This window comes from Nyctibius grandis, chromosome 4 (genome assembly GCF_013368605.1).
Source record: "Nyctibius grandis isolate bNycGra1 chromosome 4, bNycGra1.pri, whole genome shotgun sequence".
NCBI lineage: Eukaryota > Metazoa > Chordata > Aves > Nyctibiiformes > Nyctibiidae > Nyctibius > Nyctibius grandis.
The window spans coordinates 16126043-16140725 of NC_090661.1; the positions used below are offsets into that span (position 1 = coordinate 16126043).

General features: G+C 47.6%; 1 protein-coding gene across 1 annotated transcript in view; it reads right to left on the minus strand.

The window, feature by feature from the left end:
• Window positions 1–14683, minus strand: part of LOC137663064 (serum amyloid A protein-like) — an 84504-nt gene that overhangs the window by 57381 nt on the left and 12440 nt on the right. The gene's annotated exons all lie outside the window — the stretch shown is intronic.

A 14683-nucleotide genomic window follows, 5' to 3' on the forward strand; every position in this document is an offset into this window, starting at 1 on the left:
ACAATACAGTTACTGTCAGATTCTTTCATTTTTAGGGGTTGAGAACTTTTTCCTGCCACACAGGGAATCTAAACCATTAGTAGTGCTACTGTCCCTCTGTTCCTGATCATACAAAAGCCAGTTTAAGTCTCCAGGGATTAGTACTCTGCTTGTTCCATATATTGATCCAGCAGCTGTTGGTTCAGGAGAGCTGCACAGGCTGCTTTGTCAGCCATTCAAATCCAAGCTTTGCTAGTAAGAGAGAAAGGATAACTTAAAGCAGATATTAACACAGCTCTGGCTCAGCTTATTTGTTGCCTGTGAATTTCAGCAGATGAAAATACTTAGACGTGCCACAAGAAAGGCTGGGCTATTTCTCTCTCAACAAGAGCTCTACCCCAGTCAAGGATGGTAAGCGACATCTTTCCACTGAAGCCATTCCTACAAGTAATTTCTTGCACACTCACAGAGTAGCTCTCTAGACGATGATCTTCAGCTTCGCAATGTGACAAAGCACTGACCAAGGCCCTGCGCTTTCCCACATGGGTGACTTACCCCACCTCCCCTTTAAGATGCTTTTTACAGCTACAACTATTTTCCTTTATTTATACTGTAACTGCATCCTTACAACTTCTATCATGAGGTATTGTTATTAGCTAGAAAGCTTACCTATCCTTTGCCAAAACTCCTGTCAAACAGCTGCTTTATCGAGACAGTCACTTGTGTAAGCAGGAGAGGTGATGACAAGAAAGCTTAAGATCCAGTTTTCCATTATCCATCCTGTTTCCCTTTCTTAAGGGAAGGGCCTACCCAAGCATCGCTGTGATCTGCAGGAAGTGTATTAAGTGGCTTTGGAGCCTTTGTATTGCAACACAGTTTCAGTGTGTGAGCCACAATATTCTGAACCTGTTTCTAAGCTCTCCCTTACCTCGCAGCAAGAGCTGGAGCTCGATCCAAACAGAACACAGCAACTTCAGTTTGAATAGCGATCAGATGTCACTGGTGATCTAACATTGATGCTCCATAAACCCTGATAACTAACAACAGATGTGCTCCTGCAGTAGAGTTTAAAGCCTGGGGGACCATTAAATTACCTAACCCAACCTCCTGGATCTTTTTCAGGATGCTGCATTTCCCCTCAGCTAACTCTGAACGCATCACCTGCCCAAAAAATATCCAAATCCTTGTCTCTCACACTGAGAGCAAGAGAATTCACTGCTCTCCTTGATAACATCCTAGATAGAGGATACCATATCAGGGCTCTTTTGCACTGTCTGCCATGGAAGAGACAAGACCCAAAGGTACAAGATGCAGCCAGAGCAATTGATCAGACTGAAGGAGCAGCGTGGCCACAGAGCACAGTGGACCAGAGCCCAAATGCCTCCGTGAATCCAGCTGCTGGGCAGCGAGCACCCCACAGGCAGCGAGCACCCCACAGGCAGCCCCAGCTCGCTCACAGAGGGAGATCTGTACGTACATTTGCACCCGCGCTTCCCGCCAGGCCACGCGGTGCCAGTTCACCTTCATTCTGCCCTCCAGACAGCTTTAGGATGACAGCCAGGTGGCAGGGTGCCACAGCAGTGACGCCTTCGGGAATGCAGCCCAGGCTGGGGCTCTGTGCTGGCACTTTCCCATCCTGTGAGCCCTCAGCTGCTGTGTTTCCCACACAATGAACGTCACCATCCCCTCCAAAACCTGGTGGCCCTCTGTTCTTCCTCCCCCCACAAAAGTCCACACACTCTTCATCCTGGAAAAGCCAAACTGCTCCAGTAGTTCACATGTCAGCTTATCCCCATGGAAAAAATGTCCTGGACTTAGCAGGCAGGGAGGACAGGGTCTGTGTCAGATCCCCTTTAACAAGGTTGTTATCTCACCCACAGCCCTCACAAACCACAAATTAAATCTGAGGCTCTGAAAGGCACTCCCCCAAACATCAGTTAAACCTGGACACAGTTTTGTTCTCTAGAACATCAGCATCCACACAGCCCCACTTCATCCCCTTCCAACCCAAGTTCATTCACAGGCACAACATGACAAATCATTGCTTCAGTACAATTACTGCACCCAGCAGAAGCATCCTCAAGCCCTGCTGACATCCCCCACTTCCATGCACCACCCTCCTTGAGCGAGCTCCTGCCCTTTGTGCTCACCCACACGACTGGCCATCGCCTCTTTGGCACAACACTGTCTTCACTATACTTTGACATCACGCCCAAGCACCTTGTAGCCTGGGAATCCCAGATCCCTTCTGTATAACCTCCCCAGGACTCAGCTGCCAACACAACCTTCCTGCACCCACAGCTGTGCATTTCATCCCCTAAACCATAAGGGGAAGTGTTGTCCTGCTCTTGGCAACACTCGTATCCTCCCTTTTCTACCCTACAACTACCAGTCTGCATCACCTCAATTGCAAGCTGCAGAGAAAAGAGGGAAGGATTTGAGTATACCCAAGCTTAAGCTTTTGTTAAAAAGACAAGACCCAAATGCTTTGGGAACTGGCCAGAGATGACCAGGCTTCCTGGGGCAGAAGCTGCCTCTTTCTAGGTATTGCACAAGGAGTGTTGGCCTCAGCTGGGACTTCCAGCCTGTCGCATGAATCACAGCAGCATGTTCACCTCCTCCCTGACCTAACCTGCAGCCTCCCCACCTACAGCTGACAGGCTGATACAGATAAAAGAGCGTTGATAATAACTTTATTTGACATGTGGCATGTCAAATCAAGTTCATGTCAAATCAAAATTGACAGCTCAGATGCCAAAGCCCCACAGTAGCCACTTCCCTGTAAGCACTCCCCTTGTTCTACCTTTGCCCTACTTCTACAGATAGTATGTTAAGGAAAACGCCGAGTTGTAAAGCCACGTGCTTCCTAAGTGACAACTCCTGAGCCTGGGCATGGCTGCCCTGCCTGCTACCTGCACAGGCACCATGCTCCCCTCCCCTTCCTCCCATGAGCTGATCATCAAGTGAAACAGCAGCAGCGAGGGACAAGGAGGGACGCTGGCATCAGGCTGGGTGGTTTTGCCGGGCGTGCGCTCAGCAGGGGCAAAAACTGCACGGCCAGAACCAGACAGCAGCTATCCCAGCTGGTAAGCACCAAGCATCCCGTTCGGCAAGAACGGGCCACACAAAGCACGTCACTATGAAAAATGCTTTACAGCAGGTCAGCATGGGCACCCAGGTGCCCTCAACATGCTCTGTACGGGGACATTATGTCACGAAAAGCAGCCTTGCAGAGCTCAGGAAATTACACCCCAAAGGCTTTCTGCCTTCCTAATCCTTCAGGCAACCAAATTTCCCCATAAAACCTGGCTTGTACTTGTGCACACCCTGCCATGACTCCAAACAACAAGAATTTCAGGAGTGTGGTTGTTGGTGCTGTTACGGTGAGCACGGTACCAAACACACCAAGTATTGTAACTGGAATACAAGGAGATGGCTGAATGGTTGGAAATGGTGGAATTAAGACGACAGAGATCTCATTAGTAATTTCAGGAGTAACAGCAAAGGCCAACTACCAGAGTGCCTGATAAAGACCACCCATAAGAAATTAACTCACTCAGACTCCCAAGACTTGTCTGTCTCACTAGCACGTTCTGCATGGGTGCTCAGTGGCTGAGCATGGCACTGTTCTGCATGGGACAGATGTGGACAGCAAGGGGGCAGTTACAGGGAAAGAGAGCAGTCCCTCAAAAAAGGGACAGGAAAGAAAGAGCTCAGTTGGACTCCAAATGCACTTCAAGTAGGGGTCCTGCCATAATTTAGAGTTTACATTGATCAAAAGCACACTGGGAGCTACTGAAAACCCAGGAGAGATCAGATATTCTCCTCTCCAGCCCTCTGGCTAACTCCAGTTCACCAAAATGCCACTTTCCCTATGTCAAATTCTGTCACTAGCTCCCAAACTAGCTTGTGCTGTTTTACAGCAGACAGTGTAGTGCTTCTTGGACAGGGATCCTGGGTGCTGCAGAAATGAAAATGTCTTTCTTCATGGCTTGCCAGTCCCTCGGGCACAGCTCCTCAACTTGTCTTAACAAAAGCAAACGTATACAACAGTGCAAAGACGAACAAAGAAGTTACTACTAGATTTTGTGATAACCATTCTCAGGTGATAACCACTGCTTTAGACTGAGTAAACACCAGCACACCAGCATGATAAACCAGAAAAAGAACCAGCTGTTAGAGCTGTGATCCAATCCTTAATTGAGGCCCTATTCAGCTAAAGTAACAGGGATCTCCATCCAGGGATTTAAGATCCACTTTTCCCTGGGGGGAGATTTTTCCCCAGGGGTGGAAATCCCTCCTCTTCATCATGCTCCCCTCGCACCAAGCACTTCATTTCATTCGAACTAACTAGTCACAATCCCCAGACATTACAACACAGAAGACAGACTATCCCCTTTAGTTATAGAAAGGGGGATGATCCCAGGTCACAGCCAGCCCAAGGCACTTCCCAGCTGGAAAGCACTCAGAGATTGCCAGCAGTTTTGTTGGTGCTGATCTCTCTCTGACTCCATCGACAGCAGGTTTGAACCTCACTCCCCAGACACGCCAAGCCGCACCACTGACTCGCTGCCAAGCACCCTTCATACCAAAGCGTGTGGGGTGCAGAACACAAACAACCCCCCAAAAAAGAGTGTCTGTTCCCTTACCAGCTCCAAATTCACTGCTGCTGGTGACTTCCAGCCCCTGCTTGGATAAGTACTGCGACAGTCATGTAGGTAGCAACGTCTGGTTCTTACTCTGCTCTACCAGCAGACAAAGGGGAATAGCTGCCCTGTCATCCCTCTGCTCCACCAGCCTCCTGCAGAAGCAATTGCCTTTTGTGGGACCAAGATGGGAACACAGCCTCAGGGCTACCAGCCCTGGGGGAACCATGAGGCCAGACAAGTGCCTTGGCAGCATGGCTGGCCTTGATCCTTAAGCCTCACCCCTGTTTTAAGTGTGGGCAGCCTGGTTTCTGAGGCCACTTTCCCACAGAGCCTTGCACAAGACCCCTCCCTGAGGGCTCCCTGTCCTGCCCAAGCTGGATGAGAGCTGGGACTCCATATATTGGGCTCTTTGTCTTGATGTACAAAGCCTGGGAGGAGACACAGAAGAGACAGCTAGTTTCTCTGCTGCCTGGGATGGGAGCAGAGGTGACCTAAAGGCACAGTCCAGTCTCCATGGGGGTCAGTAACTGTTTGACTACACTTTGACACCAGACAGAAAAACCCCTCTCACTGCACAGAGCTCCTTCTCAGGAATTTTACCACATCACACCACCCGAGTGCAAAGCCAGGCCCCTCTGCCCCGCAGCTGTTTGCTGTGCCCAAGCGATGAACGACACAGGTGTATGAAGCACTGTCCTACATTCAGACAGAGCGGATTCCCGGCACGCAGCAGGAAGAGCGAGCAACACTGACCGCACACACCGTGCCCTGCCTGCATCCCCGCAGGGTACACCACAGCTCTGCAGCACAGGCACTACGTACACGGCCCCCATTCCTGGGGGATCTGCAGCACGTGTGGGCAGCGAGACCCCGCAGCGCCTTTTGCAGCCTGTTACGGGTTTGGATTTGCCTCCGGCAAGGGCAGCTTTGGAGGCTTGTTTCTCTCCTCAAGGCACAGGCTGCAGCTGGCATCAGGCAGCCAGAACCAGGTCTCTGCCAGCTCTAACTTGTCCTGTCGCTCAAAAAAATCTTTGTGGCAGTCTCAATAGCAGTAAACCTGACGTGACCGGGAAAACTTCCACTAGAAGTGGTATTGGATAGAGAAGCTGCACGTTACAACGCAGTGCCTGATTTCCTGTCAACTTGGTTCAACCCGTGGTTAAACTGCAGCTCACGGGATGGGAGAAGCACCATGCTTTGCGTTGCTAAATAGGACTACCCAATGCTTTTTCCACCATGGAAAAACTCACAGAAATGAGGGGGGAAAAGAGCTCAGAAAAACGAGCAGAAGCAGCAATTAGTTTTGATTCTGTCCTAGTCGGACTCCTATTTAATCCTACAGGACACAGCACGGCCACACGCTGACATTTTGTGCTCTGCCCTGGGCGAGAACGCCTCTGCCCTCCAGCCCTGACTCACAGCTTGCTCTCCCCTTTATGCAACACCGCTCCACCTCCCGCACAGCCGGCGATCGCTTGGCGCCGGCAAGAAACGCCGCCACATCGATGCCAGGCCAGGGAGACGGTCTGCTAGGAAGGCAGCTTTGCTTCTGCACTCACGCTACTGCCTAAGTTCAAGTTACATTATTTCATTATTACTCTCCCTGCAACATACTTCCCTTTTAAATAATAAATATCAAGCTATCTGAAATCAGAATCTGGTGCTATAATTAGACACCCTGGAGCGCACATTGCTGTGTTACACAACACAGCTTGGAGCTCCTGGGTACTGGGTGAAGCTGTATTAGCATTTTATTCATATCACGAACAAACTCTTAAAGCAAAATCTCCCAAGTGTTCTTGGTTACCAAGCTTTGGTTCAGATGACGAAGCCGTCTCAGAGCACGCAAACAGATTTCCCCGGTCTTGAAACTAAACCAAGGATGAACTTCAATCGCTAGTCGGTGTCAGTCCACAGGCCTAGACTAGAGTTAGCCAGGAGCAAAAACCTCCAGCACACATACAAAGCGGATGCCAGGTTTTTAGCATCAACTGTTTGCTCAATATCTGACCCTATTTATCGCACACAGCTTGTTAATGCAGACACAGCTGGTCACAGTCCTGTGCAAATCTCCATGCCAAGCACTACTGCCAGACCAAGAAATATCTTTAATTCATTTAAAGGATGAGCTCAAAACAAAAGCCACGCTCCAAACTCCAAGGCTTCACTGCTCAGCCCCATTTCTACTTTCTCTTTCCAGCAGCAACAGGGCAAGCTCCTGCCTGAATTTGTTCCTACAGCAGCACCAGGAAGCACTGGACTAGCTACAGTAACTCACATGAATAAACTGGACAAATATTTCATATGACACATTTTCAGCTCACTGGCACAGCAATAGCTCCGTCCTTTTCAAGGACTAGGTGTAAGGAAATGCCGTGCTGCAGCAGTGCATGCTTTGCAGGAGGCCTGGAGGTAACTGGTGGCAGTGAGAGCCATATGGTAGGTCCAGAGGGCAGCACTGTGAGCGAGAGCCACAAGCTCTGTACACAGCTCCCCCACCTATCTGGTATGGTTATAACCAAGTATTTGTGCATCTAACTCCCACTGGATGCAGCAGGACTGAAATATTTACTGGTTCGTTAAAAATCCAACCCTAGAGCCATCCCTCCTACTGACTTCACTTGGCAAGAGCCTAAGTGGGTAGCACAGGGCCCAAACCTTGCCAGCTGCACACCCAACCTTTACAGCTGTTTTGGAATCTGCACCTGGCAAACACCAGCATGAGGAAAAAAACAAACAGGGTCAACATTTCAGATGTGTCATTTCTCAAGATTACTGACAACTGTTAAGAACATTTATGTAATCAAAAGGGCAGTACCAGTGGTCAAAGACAGCCCTTCAGCTGTCCCTCGTCAGCATCAAACTTTCTAAAGAAAGGAGAGGATTACTTAATACAACCTAAAATTGAAAGCATTCTCCCAAACACAAGTTTTCTGCATTATCTGCAAGATGTAATCTAAATAATTCAAAACTTCACTGGATCTAGGTCACTGACAGAGGTTTGTTTTCAGCAAGATGTCCCAGAGGGATTGGCTAATTTTTCTTTTTTAAATTGTTGCTGACTTCCAATGTCATACTTAAGGATACCCAATAGCAGATGGCGTGGATGAGAAGAAAGAAGGACACTGACAAAGGCTAACTTCAGCTTGTCGAAGCTGGGCTCCTTCTCACTCTCACAGAAGATAAAACCACGGCCGCAGAGAAGTCACGTCTGTGACGGCTGAAGGTCCACAGGTTAATTGTAAGAGATGTGCAAGAAGTCTCAGGTAAAGCAAGCTCATCTTCCATTTGCAGCGCAAGAATCCATACACACACCTCTAAGGGTTTCCCAAACAATGGTTGAAAACCCATCCAAGGAAAAGACAGACCAATTTCAGCTCTTCCAGAGGATGAATTCATGGAACAACTTGTCTTGGTTGCCTATGGAAGGAGCCCTGGGGAAGTGCCACTGCTACATGGACGGTAACCTTTCCGAGTATCTCCCAGAATAGCCCCCAGGCTCATTAGGTGTACACAGTTCGCAGAAGAATTGCAAAGGCAAATCTTTAACCCTGAAATATTTTCTGCATGTTTGCAGCCACTACATCAAGCAGTCCAGAGTCCAATGTTTGACCTTACTTTTGGGTATGTTGGTTTTTTCCTCCCCTTTATTTATTTGCACGTAATGGCAGCAAGTTACATAGTAAAGAGCATCAGCACAAAGTTCAAACTAATTTCCCTATTAAAGGCCTTGCGCAACCATTTTTACAGCAGGGCTTTAATGACATCTTTAGTCCAGTTATAAGGCTGCGACTATGGGCGTTTTCAGGTAACTTGGGCAGGTCATCAATACTTTCTGGAAAACGAGTTTTCTTTTTCACATTTCTTTATCAAAGGAGATAGCAGTGATGATGCACGTTTCAGAGAAACTAGAAGGTGCTATATCCTCAAAAGGATACAAATCATAGGAAAAGCAATTTGTTTCCACTTGGCACATAAATAATTCCTCAAAGCTGCTTTATCACAAGCAAGCCACTTGCATTCTAAGTACTAGAAATGCAACAAATTATTTAATGTGTCAGCCAATATTAAGCATCTACCAACTTTCACACACACCTACATTCAAGATTCCATATGAAATAAACATTTTATTGCTTTGCTCAAGGTTTCCAGAGAGATTAAGTAAATTCTGGGACAATAAACTTCAAAGAAACACTGTGCAACAGCTCAAAAAGGCTGTATTTAGAGGAAGTACTGGCTGTCCAGACATGCAGTATCCAATTTCCAAGAACTCTATCTCTGTAGGATACCTCAAACTGCACATAAGAACTGAGACATTAATATATGTTACATTTTAAAATCCTAACATTTTATTCCTTACCCCCCAAATTCCATGTCATATGTTCAGCAGAACAGCATGGAAAGGATGAGATATTTTAGATTAGAATTATCCTATTTCTATTAGCCAAGGAGCTCCAGCCCTATGGATCTTGTGCAGAACTCTGTGGGCCAAATCCATCCCATGCTGTCATATCAATGTTTCTAAAGATTATTTTTTTTAATGCCCTGAATTTAATGAGTATTTTGTACCAGTACTTTCTGCAGAATCAGACCTTCAATGCTTTAGATGCCTAATGTTTTAAATGGTTAAAAACTTAACTGGGAGCAGAAGTCAGTATAGCCACTGGCCCTATCAAAATCATTATCAGCAACTAAAATTGAGGCAGATATTCTCAAGATTCTTCATCTCTAAACTTCCTATTTCTTTCTCACCTAAAACCAGATCATAGAGGCAGAGTTCTGAACTTCAAAGTGTTGATTTTTTTTTAAAATTATTTAGCAACCTGTACTGCTTGCATGCCTCTCCCACTGGTCCAGTAATTACCTCGTGATTTGATTGCTGTGCACACCATGAGCCATGTATTTGTAATATGCAACTCCCAGGGACATGCAGCCATATTCACCAGCTACAGAAAAGTCAAACAATGGAGCCACTGTTCCAGCCTTGCCTCCTGGCCCAGCTCCGCAGCTACGGCTTTTGTCTCTCAGCTTCCTTTCAGTGCTACTAGGTCTGAGCAACCACTGCAGCTTTCCTTAAAGTTGGTTTCTGGAGTCCTGGGACTTTGTTAACAACAAAAAAAAACACACACCAAAAAAAAAATAGTTCCTGGCTTATAAAAAAAAAAAGAAGCTTGAAAACAGGAATTAACGTTTTGGAAGACAAAGACAATTAGAAGTACACCAGATGGTAAATTTGGAATTTTTAAGCCAGTCACTTAACTCTGGGAGCCTAAGTCTAGTTTGGGGGAGGCTGGGGTAAAGAGGAGATTGATGGATATATTTGTGCAACTGACAGCTTTTTACCTGGCAGCATCAGAGAGGCATAGAAAAAGCCTCCTGTTAACCTACAAACGATTTATGAGATCTGCTCTTCGGATCACGCTGTTGCTCAGCCTTCCAAGTCAGATGTAGACTTCTCTGGGCGTGCCTCCAGGCTGCCACATCCCGCACCATTCTCCTCCCCCAAAGGCAGGATGCCCTCCTCCCTGCGCAAAACTGGCGGCTCCCCACGAGGCGGCTCACCCAGCAGCAACAGGGCTGCTAACCATCTGCTCCGGCAGCATCCCACGCACAGGCTGGCAAGGCAGACTCCTACCTAGTACAGATTTGAACCAAAGCCGCTCATCACACAGCTCAGCTTTCTCCCCTGTGACCATCCCCTCCCACCTACTGCAGTTAAACCAACTGCAGCTCTGTGGAGCAACTCAGCCTTCCTGCTCTTCACCGCTGCAAAGGATTGCACAGAGGTGGCCCAAGCACGGCAAAGCTGTTGTAACATATAGTACTGGCCACAGCAGCACGTTATGTTCGGGCATCGGCAAGTTCTGGACAAGCACTGGGAGCAAGGCATCCAGGATCCCCACGTGGCTTGTAGGCACCTGCAAGACCTGGCTCTGAAACAGCCTGGGGCTTGCTATACCTTGCTTTTTAAACCACAGCTCTCTCCTGCCAAGGAACGGTTTCTGGGGTTCATTTCCTGCCTGTCTTCATTCTTGGGGGAGCAGGAGTCTGTGGCCACCCAGTTAGCCCTGCTCTGTGCTGGGGAACATGTAAAATCATGTCATGGCTCCAGGATTTACTAGCTCAGGTCTGCATCTGCCAATGCTTATGCTTTTGGAAGAATGTCTTAGCAATCACCTGGCTTTGAGCTACAAAAATGTTTCTGATCCATGCTGTTAACAGAGAGGGGTGCTAAAAATCTCTTCTAATACATGTGTCTCAAAAGAACAATGCACTATGATCCCAGCAAAGAAGCTGGCACACAAGGCTGAATTAGGCAATGCTTGTGTGGTTTGGCACTTCCTGGCAAAACTGAAATGCAAGCATAGGGCGACAGTCAGTTGATCCAGAGCCAGGATCAGAGCGTTAGAGAAGCAGGGTTACATATAAACTCCCTGAAGCATCACGATTTGGTCTAGAAAGGTTTGGTTTTGAGCTTTTGGATAAATTCAACCCCAAAACACAGAACGTGGATGCAGCCTTGCAGTTCTGCATCCTTCTGAATTATTTGCCGTGCTCCCAAAGTCATCCAAGCCACTGCACTTCATTCTCCCATCAAGACTTACCCTATTCTCCTCAGCCTGCCCAGACTCAGACCTCAGAACAAGCAATTTTTCACATTTCAGGAACTGTTTCAGATGCAAGCTGTGGGTTTAGACACTGGTCCCAAAAGAGCTTTGGACCTCAGTTGCCCAGTCTGGTATTGCCCATTATTCTTGGGGATAAGAGCATTTCCAAGGCATGCACCCACATGAAGAATGCCCCAAATCTCAGCACGCTCAGAGCTAAATTCCAGAATCACCAGACTTAAAGGAAACTTAGATTCACCAGCACACAGGTCAGTGGTGGTGTCTGCGTGTTTGCTGGCTCCCTGCTTCTCATAGCTGCATTTTACTTTGGCGAGTCCATCTGTGCTATTTTTCTGTAGCTTGCAGCCACCTGTCCCAGAGGATGAGTGCAGCAAGAATTAAAGGCTGTATGACTGCACAAAAGCGTGCAGCACATACAGCTCAGTGTGTGTGTGTTTATATGCGTGCGCATATGCGCTGCCACCCCCCGAATTAACCACTGCACTTCAGGCAAATGTCGGGCAGAGCGTGTTCCCCCAGGGACATCAGTTACTCCCTCCTAGGAGCATTTAGCTGCAACAAGCTGTTGAGTGGGTGTTTGGGGAGGGAGCTGTTGGCTGCAGAGACCACCAATGCCTCCAGGCTGAGCGCAGACAAGCTGTCCTTTGCAGATGGCCTCGGATGTGAGATCATGCATGTCAGCAAGCGTGACAGATCACAGAAACATCCCACAGCCCGAAGGCATCCTGCTGTGATCTCGGGAACCCTGCCAAAGTGACGCTTTCATTTCTGGAGCATCCTCAACTCTCTCTTGCTTTCAGCATGCCCTTCTCCTTCCCTTCCTCCATTTCTAGCAACACGGCATTCTGCTTGCTCCCCGAGAGAAATAGGGCAAACATAACCTGATTAACCAAGGGGATTTGGGCAGGAAGGGGCGGGGGGGAGATTAATACACAGAGAAACACAGAGCCTTTCCCTCTCACATTAGCTCTTGCCTATTCAATAATTAAAAGTGTTCTGCGGTGACTCTGACTTCAGGATTTGCTATAAAAGCTTCTTGTAAACTGTCGCAGCATGCAGATATCAAAAGAGAGAGAACATTCGGTCTGACAAGCTGGAATTTCTTTCAGGCTCCAGGGTCAATCAGAAGCTTAAAATCACTTGGATGTGAGCTTATGGCTCCATTTTAAAAACATAAGGGTTCCTCTTGCTGTTATTCATCTATTGACAGTTTGAATCCAGCCTTTATTTGGCTAGGCTGTCTTTGAAGCATGGTGTAGAAGTTAATGCAGGCTTTCTCCATTTCATGTATGGAAAAAAAAGTCTCCAAGGCTTGCAGCAGTTTGTACAGACTCATATGAATAAGGAACATGTTACACAGGCTCTGGCTGCCCTCCAAGTCCATTTTGGTATTCTATTTTCTTTCCATCCATTCTTGCTTGCTTATCATAAGACATATAGATGTTTCAGGTCAGAAATGCAAAGCTATCCACATGCAGAAAAGATGCCTTCCCTGACCTTCCAAGGAGCTATTTTTGGCTGCTCTTATATGTCTAAGAACTCTTACAGAGGTCATGCACAGAACTAACTGGCCCTCAGTAGCCTTTGCCTAAGAGATATGAAATGTGACAGAGATTATTTTATTATTATTATTTTCATTTGCTCCATAACCTAACACCCTACTGACCCCAAATCTCCAGATGTTGTTGTTGCAAGGGAACATATTTTAAAAGGGGAGGCAAGACTAAGATTATTACCTAAGTCATTAATGAATATATTGAATAGAACTGGTCCCAGAACCGACCCTTGCGGGACTCCGCTAGACACAGACCTCCAACTGGACTCTGTCCCGCTGACCACTACTCTCTGGCTTCTTTCCTTCAGCCAGTTTACAATCCACCTCACTACCCGATCATCCAGACCACACTTCCCCAGTTTAGCTGCAAGGATGCTGTGGGAGACCGTGTCAAACGCTTTACTGAAATCGAGATAGACCACATCCACAGCTTTACCATCATCTATCCACCGGGTAACATCCTCATAAAAGGCTATCAAGTTGGTTGAGCAAGACTTCCCCTTGGTGAAGCCATGCTGAGTGCCCCTAATGATCCCCCTATCCTTGATGTGCCTAGAGACAGCACCAAGGACAAGTTGTTCCATCACCTTTCCGGGGATGGAGGTGAGGCTGACCGGTCTATAGTTACCCGGGTCCTCCTTCCTGCCCTTTTTGAAGACTGGAGTGACATTCGCTTTCCTCCAGTCCTCAGGCACCTCTCCCGTTGCCCACGACTTAGCAAAGATGAAGGAGAGTGGCCTAGCAATGACTTCCGCCAGCTCCCTCAGCACCCGCGGGTGCATCCCATCAGGGCCCATGGATTTATGGACATCCAGGTTGCTTAATTGGTCCCTGACCCAGCCCTCATCAACCAAGACAGATTCCTCCTCTATCTTGACTTCTTCTGAGGCCGCAGGGGTCCAGGGCTCCTCAGGACAGCCTCCAACAGTATAGACAGAGGCAAAGAAGGCATTCAGTAACTCCGCCTTCTTTTTATCCTCTGTCTCCAGGACCCCCACCTCATTCATCAGTGGGCCTACATTGCCTCTAGTGTTGGCTTTACCTGCAATGTATTTGAAGAAGCCCTTTCTGTTGTCCTTGACCTCTCTTGCAAGGTTTAATTCCAAGGAGGCCTTAGCTTTCCTAGTTGCCTCCCTACATCCTCTGACAACAGACTTATATTCCTCCCAAGTGGCCAGCCCCTCCTTCCACGATCTGTACACCTTCATCTTCCACTTGAGTTTGCCCAGCAGTTCCCTGTTCAACCATGCAGGTTTCTTGGTCCCCTTCCTTGACTTCCTACTTGTTGGGATGCTCTGATCTTGAGCTCGGAAGAAGCAGTCCTTGAATGCTAACCAACTATCTTGGGCCCCCTTACCTTCTAGTACCCTGTCCCATGGGATTTCCCCTAGCAATTGCTTGAAAAGGCCAAAGTTGGCCCTCCTGAAGTTCAGGGTTGTGATTCTGCTAGCTATTCTGTTCCTGCCACATGAGATCCTGAACTCTACCATCTCATCGTCACTACAACCAAGGCTGCCCTCAACCTTAACCTCTTCTTTACGGTGAGGGTGACTGAACACTGGAACAGGCTGCCCAGAGAGGTTGTGGAGTCTCCTTCTCTGGAGACATTCAAAACCCGCCTGGACGCGTTCCTGTGTGATATGGTCTAGGCAATCCTGCCCCGGCAGGGGGATTGGACTAGATGATCTTTCGAGGTCCCTTCCAATCCCTAACATTCTGTGATTCTGTGATTCTGTGTATGTTCAACATTACAGCTAAACACATACAAACAGAAAAAATAATAATGACATATCCTTAATCTAGAACTTCCCAAAATTTATTGAGTACCCTCAGCCTTCAACTGCCTTCACTTCTCAAGACCAAACCTGGAG